This window comes from Aquarana catesbeiana, linkage group LG12, assembly GCF_042186555.1.
Source record: "Aquarana catesbeiana isolate 2022-GZ linkage group LG12, ASM4218655v1, whole genome shotgun sequence".
Taxonomy (NCBI): Eukaryota; Metazoa; Chordata; class Amphibia; order Anura; family Ranidae; genus Aquarana; species Aquarana catesbeiana.
In genome coordinates, this window is record NC_133335.1 from 11,902,608 (window position 1) to 11,919,757 (window position 17,150).

The window sequence follows — 17,150 nt, forward strand, 5'->3', positions numbered from 1 at the left end:
TCCCCAGTCCCTGCTGTGCTTTCTTCTCTGGGTGATTATCTGTCAGTGCCCACTCGGCAGGTGCAGCGGTCCAGGGATTTGAAATCGCTGCTCGTTTTCCATGTTGTAGGGCTTCCAGGATGGCTCGGAGCGATTCTGGCATGTGACTACTTTGACCAATTGGAATCACTATGACCCGTCCCGGAACTTCTAAAGCCATAGATGGATCAAGTTTCATGTGATTCAGCAGAGACCGGACGATTTTCGATTCATGCATGGACAGGATGATTGTACCCAAGACTATCCATCAATTGACTTCAGTACAACCAGCTTATTGGATTTCTGGCATGTGATTATTGTCACAGTAATCATTGTGTTCTGTTGGCCAGGAAGGCTCACCCCCACCCCCCATGGCAGAACACAATAGCACTGCGGGAGGGATTCTCATATCAACACTGACTGTGTTGATGGGGGAATTGACCGATGTTCTTGCTTGCAACCCATGAGAAGAGCTGGGCTTTCAAATGCCCAGACTGCTGCATCGTCTACATGGGCAGGGATCCAGCACCTTCCTCACCCGGGCTAGTTCTTCACTAGCTTTCAGGTTCCCAGCTCCAACATCTTAACTGTGGGCAGCCAGCCCACAGTGGGGGGAAATGGGGGGGGGGGGGGGGGACTACCTGTGGGAAAGCGGTTACCTGTCAAATCTAGGTACTCACTTCCAGCCCAAAAAAATGACCTGCCAAATGTGGCAAAGGAGGGGGAGGAGGCAGAACTTTCTCTTTTGGGTGAAGCTCCACTGTAACCACCTCCCTCCCACCGTAATGACAAATGGCGAGAGGGCGATGGTTCTATTGTTCTGGGACAACGTCATATGATATTGTCCCACTCTAGCCACAGGGGCCATGCAGCGTGGCAATCGGTGGGGCGCTCTGCCCCGGGACACGATGACGAGGCTCTTTACCCATATAATTGGCTATGCCCAATCACAGCTGATTACATGTAAACAAGCAAATGCCAGTTATTGGCATTCCTTTCCTCACACTGGCAGCGTGTGAGGAGAGGAGAGCCGATCAGCGGCATTTCTTCACAGGGGAGATCTGCACAGATAATCAGTGCCCTGATTATCAGTGCAGCCCCAACAGTGCCCATCAGTGATGCCAGTCAGTGCTGCTTTTCAGTGCCCATCAGTGCCTGCTCATCAGTGCTGCCAATTAGTGCACATCAGTGACGCCTATCCGTGCTGCCTGTCAGTGCCCATAAGTGTCACTTATCAGTGCCTATGAGTGCCATCAAATGGTGCCCATTAATGCCACCTATCGGTGCCCATCAGTGCTGCATGTCAGTGCCAACTATCAGTGTCCATCAGTGCTGCATATTAGTGCCTCCTCATTAGTGCCCTTCAGTGCTGTCTCATCAGTACCACCTCATCAGTGCAGCTTATCAGTGCCCTTTAGTGCTGCAAACCAGTGCCCATCAGTGCCGCCTATCTGTGCTGCCTATCAGTGCCCATAAGTGCCACCTATCAGTGCCACCTATCTGTGCCCGTCAGTGCCAACTATCAGTGCCCATCAGTGCTGCATATTAGTGCCTCCACATCAGTTCCCTTCAGTGCCATTTCATCAGTGCCCATCAGTTCTGCCTCATCAGTGCTGCCTCATCAGTTCTGCCTCATCAGTGCCCATTAGTGAAGGAAAAAAAATTATTTATTTACAAACAATTTTAAAAGAAACTAAGAAAAACTTTTTTTTTTTTCAAAATGTTCAGTCTTTTTTTAAAAAAAAATTTAGCAGAAGAAACCCAGCAGTGATTAAATGCCACCAAAAGGAAGCTCCATTTGTGTGAAAAACAATTTCATATGGGTACAGTGTTGCATGACCGCGCAATTGTCATTCAAAGTGCGACAGAGCTGAAAGCTGAAAAATCGGCCTGGGCAGGAAGGGTAAAAGTGCCTGGGATTGAATTGGTTACTTGATAACAATGAGAGGTTACAGAAAGTAGCAGTCTCGGGTCTCACTCTCAGGGTTTCGCCCATCTCAGTGGGAATGCCAAACCTGCAGAAATCACAGCAACCTGCCGAGTTTCAATGGTGACATTTCTCCCATTGTGAAGCCCCCCCCCTCCTTCCCCCTCCCCCCTCCTCCTTCCCCCTCCCCCCTCCTTTCCCCTCCCCCCAGCACACTTTACAATCCGAGTCTTATAGTGTTAAAATCCACAGCTCAGCAGTTATGTCACTCCCAAATTGAGACTCCAGCAGCAGCTTTTAATACGACACAAAGCTAAATGCTAATTTTATTGCTCTGTTGCTATGACTGTTACTCTGTGAATTCTATTCCTGATTTAGTGCAATCCGAAGAATAACTTAAAATGAAGATGATATATTAATCTAGCGATACAGACAGTAAACAGCGGAGACCTCACTGAATATAGATTTGTTCATGTTTTCGATCATAAAGTGAAACTTTAATAAAAGAAAACTCTTCTGCATTGAAGTTCCTTACCCGCCTGCCCACACCGCACACTGAGCCGTGCACGCGCAGCTCAGTGTATGACTTCAGCATCTGCCGCAAATCTAGACATGTAAGTAGGGTGACCACCTTTCCACAGAGTGTACAAGTACACAGTACATACATACATAGCTCCCAACTGTCCCTGATTTGGAGCAATGTCCCTCTGTCCTCCTCATTTGTCCCTCATTTTGGTCTGATCTTCATAGTTGTATATAAAATGCACTTTTTTATCTTTCACAAAGTGTTTCCCAGTGCTAAACCTTCATCTGATTTCTAAATTGCTACATTTGTAAATTCCAAAAGCCAATATAAAGGAATAGTAGTGGTAAAAAAAAAAGCACCTGTGGGTTCAACCAATCTTGTTTTTTTTTTTTTTTTTGTACAATTCTCCTTTAAGGGGGCATGGCAAGGGGTGTGTCCTATGCCTGCATACTTTTGCTGATAGGTGTCCCTCATTCCCATCTCAAAAAGTTGGGAGGTGTGCTTACAACACTCCTTGGAGAAGTGCAAAGTCCCTTGGTCCATTGGAACTTTCATCTGTATCTGTAGACCAGTGGTGCCACCCCCCCCATCCATGCGTCCGGCCCCTAATCTACATGCAGGGTGCCAGACGCATGGTTTTTAACCACTTGCCGCCCGCCATATAGCAAAATGATGGGGGAAAAGTGGTTTCAATATCCTGACCGGACGTCATCGCGGCGATCGTTGTTACGGTGTGTCATTCTGACACACCGCAACTCCGATCTAGGTAAAGAGTCTCTGACGGAGACTCTTTACCACGTGATCAGCCGTGTCCAATCACGGCTGATCACAATGTAAATAGGAAGAGCCGGTGATCGGCTTTTCCTCTCTCGCATCTGACAGACGCGAGTAGAGGAGAGCCGATCGGCTGCTCTCCTGACAGGGGGGTCTGTGCTGATTGTTTATCAGTACAGCCCCCCCTCGGATCCCACCCAGGACCACCAGGGAAGCTGCCCAGGACCACCAGGTATGCCCCTTAGACCCCCAGGGAAATACCAATCTGTGCCCAGGCAGCTGCCAATCTGTGCCCACTCCAATGCCTAGCACTGCCAGTGCCACCAGGGATGCCTATCAGTGCCTCATATCAGTGCCCATCAGTGCCACATATCAGTGCCGCCTATCAGTGCCCATAAGTGCCCAGCAGTGCTGCCTTTCAGTGCCCAGTGGCGCCTATCAGTGCCAACCAGTGCCACCCATGAGTGCCCATCAGTGCCGCCTATCAATGCCCATCAGTGCTGCATATCAGTGCCACCCATCAGTGCCGCCTACCAGTGCCCATCATTGCCCGTCAGTGCCCGCTCATTGGTGCCACTTCATTGGTGCCACCGTATCAGCGCCTGTCAGTGCCGCCTTATCAGTGCCCATTAGTGAAAGAGATCACTTACTTATTTACAAATTTTTTTAACAGACACAAATGCAAAACTTTTATTTTTTTCAAAATTTTCAGTCTTTTTTTATTTGTTTAGCAAAAAATAAAAACCCCAGAGGTGATCAAATACCACCAAAAGAAAGCTCTATTTGTGGGAACAAAATGATAAAAATTTAGTTTGGGTACAGCAGGGGTGTCCAAACTTTTTTCAAAGAGGGCCAGATTTGATGTGTGAGGGCCGACCATTTTGCCTGACATTCTTTGAACCATTAAAATTCGGTCTAAGTGTGTTCGTTCGAGCACTAATACACTGCGCTCGTTCCCGACACACAGGCGAATGCTCTGCTCTTTAGGGGTACCGTTAATTCTCAGTGCAATTCAAAAAAAAGAAAAGGTCGGGGACTTCTTTACCTGCATTTTTGTGGGTAGGGAAGCCCATTGAAATGAATGGGCTGCCCTACAGGTAGCACGCAGCCACACAGATGTGAACCAAGGGCTTGTTCACATGTCAGGTTGGAGGGGTAGTAAAACCACATGATTAAGCTGTTTTTATCACCCCCAACTTCTCCCCCTTTAGCTGCAGAGGGAGCAGCTGGGTGTGTACACATGCTGTGGCTGCAGCTGGAGGTATACCCAGGCTTAATGGGGCTGCACTGCAACTATCCCGCAACTGTGTGCATTGCACGGTTGCGGTATAGTGATGCTGCATTTACGGGCTTAAAACAGGTGGTGAGGAGGCAACATAATGCCCCTTTACCGCCTGTCATATGCCTCTGAAAAGCGATCTGTGCATGGATTGCTTTTCAGAGGAGCAGCAGTCCTGGCTGCTATCACAAACAAGCCCTACAAAAGCAGTTCTGGTGGTACAGGAAATGGGGGGGGGCAGATTAAAAGTAACATACACGCATACATGCAGACACATACACAAACACAGACACATGCATACACATACATACAGACACATGCACACGCACATACATACAGACATACATACAGACGCACATGCACACGCACACACACATGCACACACATACAGACACATACACACACACACACATACAGACACATGCACACACACACATACAGAGACATGCACATACACAGACATACATACAGACACATGCACACACACACACATACACATACAGACACATGCACACACACACACACACACACACATACAGACACATGCACACACACACATACAGACACATGCACACACACAGACATACATACAGACACATGCACACACACACACACACACAGACACATGCACGCACACACACACACACACACACACACACATACAGACAGACACACATGCACAGACACATGAATAAAGCCCTTTTAAAACGCATCTAGCTTCAATCACAGTATTGTACCTTTCCAACTTCCTCATTCAGCCGGGTACTGCACTGTAGGGGGAAGCAGAGAGCACAGCACACTCCCCTGCACTTTACTTTCACTTTTGAGGCTGACGGATCTTCTCACAGTGCCGATGTACAGTTTGGCAGGGGATCTTGCTCATCTGACAGCCCTGATCCCGCGGCACACTGGCTGAGAAAGGCTGGTTTAGATAACCAGGCGGGCCGTTCAAAACTGGACCGCGGGCCGCGATTGGCCCGCGGGCCGGACTTTGGACATGCCTGGGGTACAGTGTTGCATGACCGCGCAATTGTCATTCAAACTGCGACAGCGCTGAAAGCTGAAAATTGGTCTGGGCAGGAAGGTGTATAAGTGCCCTGTATTGAAGTGGTTAATGTTTTTTTTTTTTTTGAAGCACATGATTAGAGCCTGAGGCTCTAATTGGCTTCAAAAAAAGGGTGGGAGGGCACTGCACCCCGAGCCCACCCACTTGTATGACAATAGCATATTTATATGCGCTATTGTCTTCCTGATGCTCCTCCCAGCCAATCAGGAAGCAGTTCCTGAGATCCGATTGGCCCGGGAGTCTTAGGACTCCCGGGCTAGTCGGGTCTCAGTCAGGACCCACTTCCTGTTTGACCTGGAGGAGAAGCAATGGCCCCGGAGCGGGGAACTGCAGCCCAGATCTATGTCTCCCTGACCTGCCTCCTCCCTAAGGTAAGGAGGACTCTGATCCCCGCCGCATTCCGACTAATGTCCACCGGCGACCCGCGTTTACTGTGTACAGAACAGGGAACTGCCTATGTAAACAAGGCGATTCACCGTTCTACCAGATGCATACCTCCCAACCTTTTGAGATGGGAATGAGGGACACCTATCAGCAAAAGTATGCAGGCATAGGACACACCCCTTACCACGCCCCCTTAAAGCAGAATTGTACAAAAAAAACGAGATTGGTTAAACCCACAAGTGCTTTTTTTACCACTACTCTTCCTTTATATTGGCTTTAGGAATTTACAAATGCAGCAATTTAGAAATAAGATGAAAGGTTTAGCTCTGGGAAACACTTTTTGATAGATAAAAAGTTCATTTTATATACATCTATACTGATCAGATCAAAATTAGGGGGGAATGAGGGACATTGCTCCAAATCAGGGACAGTCCCTCAAGATCAGGGACAGTTGGGAGCTATGCAGATGACATGTCAGAGATCTTTTGATCCTAGATAGCAAACAGTGATCTTTGTCATGTTCCTGGAAGCCCATCCCCCTCCAACAGTTAGAACACACACACAGGAAACACACTTAACCCCTTGATCGCCCCTTAGTGTTAACCCCTTCCCCGCCAGTGTCATTTTTACATTACATTGATCGGTGCATTTGTATAGACCTGATCAATGTAATAATGCCACTGGTCCCCAAAAAGTGTCATTTGGGGTCAGATTTGTCCGCCGCAATGTTGCGGTCCCGCTAAAAATCGCAGATCAACGCCATTACCAGTAAAAACAATAGAAAATAAAATAAAAGTCCCTAAATCTATCCCATATTTTGTAGACGCAATAACTTTTGCGCAAACCAATCAATATATTCCTATTGCGATTTTTTTTTTTAACCAAAAATAGGTAGAAGAATATACATCGGCCTAAACTGTTGAATAAATTAGTTTTTTATACCAAAAAAAGCTCTATTTGTGGGGAAAAAAAGGCATACATTTTGTTTGGGTACAGCGTCGCATGACTGCGCAATTATCAGTTAGAGTGACGCAGTGCCGAATAGCAAAAAATGGCCTGGTCATTAAGGGGGCAAATCCTTCCGGGGCTGAAGGGGTTAATGAGACATCGAGACCCTGGAGACCCTGGGGCGGGGCAGGAGTCTGCTTGTCAGATTTACACACAATTTTGGTGGCGGTAGTCTCTGGAAATTTGTGTAAACCACCCCCACCTCCCGCTGTTGGGTCCGTACGGCGATTTTCAATCCCGCTCCTTCAAATTTTCTTGTGACTGCGGTCGGATATGAGGATCAATTTAACCCCACTAATGATTACAAAATCTAACGAAAGTTCTAAAAACATCTAATAAAATTATAGTAGTAGTGTATGGCCTGCCTAAATGACATTACACTGAGTGGACTTCCAGCCAGGGATCTGTAACCCACCACAAGAAAGTAGAACAGAAGCACCCAATATAATATAACTGCTTATCTCTGAATACACAGAGATAGGGCGTTAGGTAGATTTAGTTCTTTGTGGCTCCTCTATAATCATTGGAGCAGTTTTTGATTGCTTTGGGCTGTTCTGGATGTCACATGCTGCAGGTATGATTGTTTCCCCCTTGCACCCTAGGGGCTTCTACAACATAGTGGGCAGGAAAGTCAAACGAGCAGCCTGAATATTTATTGTGCTTCAGTCAATCCCTAGGGAGGTGGGCCCAGTAGGTGGCCGAGGGGACACATAAATAGTCTGAGCTTTAGAACAGCGAGGCTTCCAGTTGGGGGGATTCCACCCATCCAGGAAGCCTGCAGCGGTTCTACTGATTCAAGCTGATGTTCATTAAGGTCCCAGCTGTGGCATAGTTGGGGGGCCTATCTCTAACTAAATACTTCTGGAGCTAAGGATCTGGTCTGGAGAACTCACTGAAGAGTGTCCAGTGGATAGTTGGAAATGTTGAACTATTCTGGGACATTGTCAGTACTGACCTGAGTTCAAAACTCTGGCGACTGCATGCTTTTTTCTTTTGAGTGAAGGTGCCAGTGGTAGCCCCAACTGAGACAGCTCCTACAGGGTCTCAGTTCTGGTTTTGCTCCTGGCAAAGAGAAGCCTAGCCAGAGAAGCCTAGCCTTAGTTAAGTGTCCTCCTGTTGCTATTCATTGCTCCTAGAGTATCCCATTCCACCCCAAATCTCCCTCCTGTTATCAGTTCTGCAAGGTAATAAACTTTAAGAAAAGGCATCCACTAGACCACATGTCTTGAAAGTACCTTGGATGGCAAGAAGATCAAACCAGTCAATCTTGAAGGAAATAAACCCTGAATATTCACTTGAAGGACAGATCCTGAAGCTGAAACTCGAATATTTTGTCCACCTAATGCGAAGAGAGGACTCATTGGAAAAGACCCTGATGCTGGGAAACATGGAAGGAAAAAGGAGAAGAGGACAACAGGAAACAAGATGGATAGATAGCATAATTGAAACAATGAACATGAAGTTAAGCAAGCTTCGGGAGGCAGTGAAGGACAGTAAAACTTGACGCGCTATGGTCCATGAGGACACGAAGAGTAGGACACGACTAAACGACTGAACAACAACAAAGACCACATGTGCCAAACACAAGGCCCATGGGCCAAATCTGGCCTGTCATGCCATTTCATGTGGTCCTCGCACCCCTCCTGCAGCTGCAGTTCTCCCCCCTAGTCTCTGCCCTCACCTCGTCTCAGCAGTTGGCAGCAGAGAGGAGGGAAAAACTCCTCCACCAGATCTTGTGCTTCTCCATGCAGCCGCAGAGAGACTTGTCTCTGCCTCCCTGTCTCAGCAGTCAACAGCAGAGAGGAAACCAGAACTCGTTCTACAGATCCTCTATGTGCAGCCGCAGCACCCCCTTGTCTCCGCATCCCCTGGTCTCAGCATTCAGCAAACTCCAGCAGCTGACTCCAGCCCTCCTCTGGTCCTCCCCTAGACTCTGCACTTTCTGATTCCCAGCTCCGCCCTTAGCTTCTTCCCAGCAGCAGTAAGGGAGGGTGGGGGCCTCTTTACTTTTGATGGTGGGGGGGGCCCTGACATCTGATGGGGTGCTCTGGACATCTAGTCTTACAGATATAACAGGCCCTTTGAGGGCAATCATAATGCTGATGTGGCCCGCGATGAACACTGAGTTTGACACCCCTGCCCTAGATTGTTTAATGAGCCAAAGAGAATGGGCTGTTATTGCGTGCCTGGCTTCCTGTGCACTAGTTTGGAAAAGAACCAATTAAATACAGCGGCTCCTTACTTGGTAGAGCTACATGTAAGAGCCAGATGAAGAAAAGCACACAGAGCTAACAAGGTACAATCAATTCTCCACCGGCAACCCTGACAGCGGATAGATTAAAACATGTGGATCATTACTTAATAAACCCTTAGGCAACGACATACATCAGACAAAAAAAGGGAAATGGCAATTCCCTGTCCCTAAATACAAGCATACATATACTGACACGCGCGTTACTTACAACCCCAGTGTACATATGGAAAGACAAGATCCTAAAAGAAGCTTAGACCGGGTCCTGACCACACCTCAGACATATCTTCAGTCCTACATCTACATCTGTCCACATTGTTTCCTCACCTTGAGTTTTCCAGATCTGATTTCTCCTCACCAACCCTCAAACAAAATGATTAGAGTCTAATGACTGAGGTGTGAGATTATTGTAATCTACTGAGCAGATATAATGACTATGGGGTCAATTCACCAAGTTCACTGAGTTAAATAATGGCTAATAAAATGCGGTAAAATACTGCATGTGGTAACATTTGTGCAAATGTTCAATTCATTAAGAATTTTGGGTTAAATACTGAATGTGGTATTTGTTCGATTGAATTTCAGCATTATTTAATGCGGTAATTTAACGTATTGAGCTGGTTGCTAAGGCCAGGAAGCCGCCCCCCGCGTCCTTAACAACAGATGACTCATCAGCTGTCAGCGGATTCCCCGCTGACAGCTGAATGTAAAAAAAAAATGCCGACAACTAGAAATGATGACAAAAACACAGGGTGCCCCCCCCCCCCAATCTATACCAGACCCTTATCCTAACATGCAGCCCAGCAGGTCAGGAAAGGGGGGGGGAGCGAGTGAGCAGCTTAATAAACCCCCTGCCCGCAGACCTCCAAAACCACTGGCCACGGTTGTGGGGATGAGGTCCTTGTCCTCATCAACATGGGGACAAGGTGCTTTGAGGTGCCCCAAAGCACCCCCCCATGTAAAGGGCATGTTGCCTGGTATGGTTCAGGAGGGGACCTGCCAGGCTGTATGCTCGGATAAGGGTCTGGTATGGATTTGGGAGGGGACCCCACGCCATTAAAAAAAAAAAAAAAATTGTCATAATTTTTAGTTGTCTGCATTTTTTTTTACATTCAGCTGTCAGCAGGGAACCGTTGTCAAGGATGCGGCGGCCAGCTTCCCAGCCCACTCCTTAGCTAACAATGTGGGGGTCCCCTGCTGGAGGGGGGGGGCACTTGCTAGATAGAGCCAGGAAAAAGGATGGTCTCTCAGAAGGGCCTGGTGACTCACTTGGAGGACACACTAAAATTTGGGAACGTGCCTACAATGTTGCTGGGTCAGCTTAAAGGTTCTGACACTGTGAAGCTAGACATTGATCTAGATCTGGAGAGACTGTAAGCAATCTGCTATGGTATCTGGGACCCCAAACCCTCACCTCCTTATCCGTCCTGTAATAAAACTTTAAAAAGACAAAAGTGACTTGTGCCCAATATATTTTCTCGCCCCCCCCCCCTTTTAGCCATGAACTCAGACCTGGAGTGAGAGGCTAGCCCGTCCCTGGCCTCTGGAGGTGCTATCCTACCTTTGGGGTGTCAGAGGGGTGCTACATAAGTGTAAGTTTTGGATATATATGCAATGCATTTGGAAAGTATTCACAGCGCTTTACTTTTTTCACATTTTGTTATGATACGTATTCCAAAAATGTATTAAATTCATTATTTTCCTCAAAATTCTACAAACAATACCCCATAATGACAACGTGAAAAAAGTTTGTTTGAAATCTTTGCAAATTTATTAAAAATAAAAAAAACAATAAAATCCCATGTACATAAGTATTCAAAGCCTTTGCATGACACTCAAAATTGAGCTCAGCTGCATCCTGTTTCCACTGATCTTACTTGAGAAGTTTCTACAACGTGATTGGAGTCCACCTGTGGTAAATTCATTTGATTGGAAATGATTTGGAAAGGCACACGCCTGTCTATATAAAGTCCCACAGCAACCAGTGCATGTCAGAGCACAAACCAAGCCATGAAGTCCAAGGAATTGTCTGTAGACCTCCGAGACAGGATTGTATGGAGTCACAGATCTGGGGAAGGGTACAGAAAAAAGTCTGCAGCATTGAAGGTCCCAATGAGCACAGTGTCCTCCATCGTCCGTAAATGGAAGAAGTTTGAAACTTCCAGGACTCTTCTTAAAGTGGGCTGCCCTGCCAAACTAAGCAAACGGGGGAGAAGGGCCTTCGTCAGGGAGGAGACCAAGAACACGATGGGTTCCAGCATTTCTTTGTGAAGAGAGGAGAACCTTCCAGAAGAACCACCATCTCTGCACCACTCCACCAATCAGGCCTGTATGGTAGAGTGGCCAGAGGGAAGCCGCTCCTCAGTAAAAGGCACATGACAGCCCCCCTGGAGTTTGCCAAAAGGCACCTGAAGGACTCTCAGACCATGAGAAACAAAATTCTCTGGTCTGATGAAAAAAAAGATTGAATTCTTTGGCCTGAATGGCAAGTGTTTTGTATGAAGGATTATCTGCAGGCATCGCTCATCACCTGGCCAATACCATCCCTACAATGAAGCATGGTGGTGGTAGCATCATGCTGTGGGGATATTTTTCAGCTGCAGGAAATAGGAGACAAGTCAGGATTGAGCAAAAGATGAAGCAGCAAAGTACAGAGACATCCTTGATGAAAACCTGCTCCAGAGCGCTCTGGACCTCAGACTGGGGCGAAGGTTCATCTTCCAACAGGACAACAACCTTAGCACATAGCCAAGATAACAAAGGAATGGCTATGGGACAACTCTGTGAATGTCCTTGAGTGGCCCAGCTAGAGCCCAGAATTGAACCCGATTGAACATCTCTGGAGAGATCTGAAAAAGGCTGTGCACCGATGCTCCCCATCCAACCTGATGGAACTTAAGAGGTCCTGCAAATAATGGAAAAAACTGCCCAAAAATAAGTGTGCAAACCTTGTAGCATCATACCCAAAAAGACTTGAGGCTGTAATTGGTGCCAAAGGTGCTTCAACAAAGTATTGAGTAAAGGCTGTGATACTTATGTACATGGGATTTTTTTCCTTTATTATTTTTAAAAAATTTGCAAAGATTTCAAACTTCTTTCATGTTGTCATTATGTGGTATTGTTTGTAGAATTTTGAGGAAAATAATGAATTTAATCCATTTTGGAATAAAGCTGTAACATAATAAAATGTGGAAAAAGTGAAGCGCTGTGAATACTTTCCGGATGCACTGTACACTAACTTTTGTTATGCATAAAAAAAAGACCAGAAGAGAGAATTACCGCCATGGAACCTCCGCTCCCCCAGCGTGGAAACTTGTCTCTGTATGAAGTGATAATACTGAAAATACATTTGTCACCTTGCTGGGCGCTCGTATTTTGCCGATCCATGCTGAATTTGGAACACCTCCTCTAGTTTCTATATTTCTACCGAAAAGCAGCGGAAATAAAAGACAAAAAAAGCTGCATTGTTCTGAGTAAAATAAACCAACAAGTATAGACATCACGGTGTATATACACCGAACAATAGGAAACAGAACATATCAGCAAACTATGGAACTGTTCTCACATCATCGAAGACCAGCGCTCTAAACAATGAAAAGGAAATAAATACAGATTGCAGAAATTGTAAATGTAGAAAAAAATACATTCCCTGCTAATCCAAACAGAATGAAGAAGCGGTTCTCCTCCTCCACCGCATCTCCCGGCAGTTGTTAGACGTGTCAGGAGCTGGGAGAATACATCACATCCATTTCCATACAACACCTGCGACGATACTTAACACTAACAAAAGCAAGTGAGTTTCAAACTGACGGGGAAGATTTTCCGGGGCCGGGAACCTTTATTGAGGCGGGATGCTGTTCTGCAGAAGAGAATGACAATAATGTGGTTATTCATACACGCATTAAGTGATTGTTACTGTGACGGAACCGTCCAGCACCCCGCTTAGGCGCTTCATCAAGATATTGCTTCCTTCAGTCTGGACATAGAAACCAGATATTATAACGGCACATTGCACCCAAGATACTAGACGGGATTAGCTCAGATGCAAAACCAGGACCCTTTATTGAAAACTCACACAATATTTATATACCACACACACAATCAGGTGAGGGTTGGTCATATTACCCTAACAATACAAAGTGTAAACAGGGATGTAATTAACATAACTAAACAACAACCAACCTTTACTAGAAACATTAAGCTAATTAAACTAGCCACCTAGGTGACTCAGTGCCCACCCAGACAATGCTGTGATTAATCAGAGGTCTCATTCCAGGTCAGACTGTCCGACACCGAGCTCATAAAGTACATTACACATTATCATAAGTATAAACACATAACATCTCACAATAGTTTGCTAACAAGGCGGAGTGCACACAATACTTAGCAGACAGACAGAAACAATAGGTGACCCAATTAACAATGGGAGAAAGACACTTAGGAGGCACACTATGGGAAAGAACTATGGCCATTATATGTGTGACCACTTGAAATCTATGCTAGAGATCATAGAGCAGCTGCGTGCTATCGGAGAGGACATCAAAGATAATCATATAGTTGCCCTCCTCCTCTGCAGCCTTCCAGAGACATATTATCACGTACCTGGTAGAAGAGCCTGAATGGACGAGCAAGGCCTCTCTTACCACTCTGACTTAGGGCCCCTGATAGAGCAAACAGGAGGCACCAAAGTACAGAGTCGCACGAGTGCCAGAAAGTCTTTGGTGGTAGCAGGGTAGCGGGTCCGGTCGTGCTGAAGAGACACAGGAAAGCTTCCGCAGGAGACTAGCAGATGGCAGCAGGTGCAGACGACAACGACAAGCAGCAGGGTCAGGCAGGCAGGGTCATACACGGTAGATCAAATCGGGTACTAGGTGCAGGCAGGATCGTAGTCAGGAACAAGCCGGGTCAAACCAGATCAGCAGTGCGGTAGCCAGGGAGAAAGCAGAAGATTAGTCACAGGACAAGCCGGGGTCGGTACAGGCAGAGTTCAAGGAAAGGTAACAGGCCGGGCCAGGAGTCAGGATACAGGTTCACAGGTTACTGGACACTCAGAAGCTGAAGACAAGGCAGCACCAGGCCAAGCACCAGCTGGACTTAAATAGGACGTTTGGCGCCAACGTGAACGAGCGCTAGTGCGCGCGATAGATACGTACGGAAGTGTACGGGTGCCGATCGTATCTCAGGAATGCGTGACGGCCACTGTTTGCGCTCTTGTTCGCGCATGCGCACGTCTAAATGTCAAAGCCCGGTTTCTGTGTGCAACAGGAATATGTCTTCCTCTGAGCCTTAGACATCTTCGAGGCGGTCTGCTGATGGGTGTATCCTGACATTGCCCCCCTCCAATGGGCAGCCTCCGGATGCCCAACTGAGCTAGTCTCTCCGGATGGTTTTGACAGAATGCTTGGATAAGTCTGTTGGCATGGATATTGCCCTCTGGTTCCCAGGAATTCTCCTCAGGTCCGTACCCTTTCCATTTGACCAAGTACTGGACCTGATTCTGTCTCTTCCTGCAATCCATGATCGCCTCGACCTCGTATTCCTCTTCCCCATCTATCATTACAGGTGCAGGAGGATTACTACTTCGTTCGGGAAATGGATCTGGACTAGCAAGTTTCAGTAGAGAGATATGGAAGACTGGGTGGATTCTGAAGGAATCCGGGAGTGCCAACTCATAAGCCACGTTATTGATCCTTTTCTTCACCCTGAAGGGTCCCACAAACCTAGGGCCCAGTTTTCTGGATGGGCAGGCTAATTTCAGATTAGTCGTAGCTAACCAGACCGGATCACCAGGTTCCAGAATCAACTCTCCCCGCTTCTTCTTGTCAAAGGATTTTTTATAGTCTTCCTGGGCCTTGGTCATCGTCTTCTGTAATAACTGATTGTTGGTTCTGAAAAAGTTTATTGTGTCCTGAACTGCCGGAACAGGGCATTCTGGGGCGGAGGCAGTCAAGAATGAGGGATGGAACCCATAGTTGGCGAAGAATGGGGCTTGTTTGATGGCAGAATGCTCTGAATTATTATACGCAAACTCCGCCAGAGGTAATAGTGCTAACCAGTCATCCTGTGAGAAGGAAGAGAAACAACGTAAGTATTGCTCTAACGTCTGGTTGGTCCTTTCCGTTTGACCATTGGTCTGGGGATGGTAAGCTGAGGAAAAGGATAGTTCGATTTTCAAGGATTTACACAAGGCTCTCCAAAATCTAGATGTGAATTGTACCCCGCGGTCCGACACGATATTGGCAGGAAGTCCATGAAGTCTCACGATTTCTTTAATAAAGACCTGCGCTGTCTCAGAGGCAGACGGGGTACCCTTCATGGGTAGGAAATGTGCCATCTTTGACAACCGATCTATGACTACAAAGATGGTAGAGTAACCTTCGGAAGGAGGGAGCTAAGTGATAAAATCCATAGAGATCATCTGCCAGGGTCTATCTGGAACTGGTAAGGGTCTCAACAAACCCCAGGATTTTGTTCGGCTATATTTATTTCTGGCGCAGGTAGGGCAGGTTTCAATGTACTTCTTGCAGTCTTCTTTTAAACAAGGCCACCAAAAGGTACGCTGTAAGAGCTCAGTTGTCTTGTGGACTCCAAAGTGTCCTGCAAGGGCATGGTCATGGCAGAGACCCAAGGTGGGGACTCGTAGACCTTCAGGCACAAAGATCTTGTTGTTGTGCCATAACAGGCCATCTTTAGCTTGTAACGTCATCTCAGGAGATGGTGAGACATCAATAGTGGCTTGTCTAATCTGTGACAACAAATCTTCCTGTAATAAAAGGAAATTTCCGGGAGGAAGAATGGTATCCGGAGGAACCGGTTCTTCTGTCGTGCCAAACATTCGGGATAGAGCATCCGACTTAATGTTCTTAGATCCTGGCCTGTAGGTAATATGAAAGGTGAATCTTGTAAAAAAGAGTGCCCACCTGGCCTGCCGGGGTTTTAAGCGCTTTGCGACTCGCAGATACTCTAAGTTTCGATGGTCGGTGTAGATCAGGATCGGATGAGCTGCACCTTCCAGTAGGTATCTCCACTCTTCGAGAGCAGCTTTAATTGCCAGAAGCTCACGGTCTCCTACGTCATAGTTTTTCTCTGCCGGGGACAACTTGCGGGAAAAAAATGCCACAGGATGTAGTAGGGACTTGGCCCCTTGGCGTTGAGACAGAACTGCCCCTACTGCCGTCTCTGATGCGTCTACCTCTAGGACGAACGGCAGAGCAGGATCTGGATGACGTAATATAGGTGCAGCTGTGAAAAGACCTTTCAGAGTTTCAAATGCGGTTTGCGCCTCGGAAGACCACTGGAACCGTTGGGACTGTCTTGTCAGTTGAGTTATGGGAGAAATTATTGCGGAAAACCCCTTGATAAATCTTCTATAGAAGTTCGCAAATCCTACGAACCGTTGCACCCCTTTCTTGTCCGTAGGAGCCGGCCAATCCAGGATTGCCGAGACCTTCTGGGGGTCCATCTTAATGCCACCTGTGGAAAGAACAAGGCCCAGGAACTGGATGCTTGGGCATTCAAATTCGCATTTTTCTATTTTTGCAAATAAGCTGTGCTGTCTGAGTCGAGCCAAAACTTTTCTGACATGTTCTCGATGGGCTTCTAAAGAAGGAGAGAAAATCAAGATATCGTCAAGATATACAATAACAAATAAGTCTAAATAGTCCCGGAAAACATCATTAATGAAGTGCTGGAACGTTGCTGGGGCATTGCATAGCCCAAAGGGCATCACCAAGTATTCGAAATGTCCAAACCTGGTACGAAAGGCCGTCTTCCATTCGTCACCTTCACGAATACGTACCAGGTTATATGCCCCTCGCAAGTCTAACTTTGTGAAGATGACAGCAGAACGGAGTCTCTGAAACAACTCTGGTACTAGAGGCAAGGGGTATCGGTTTTTGATCGTGATTTTATTTAAGT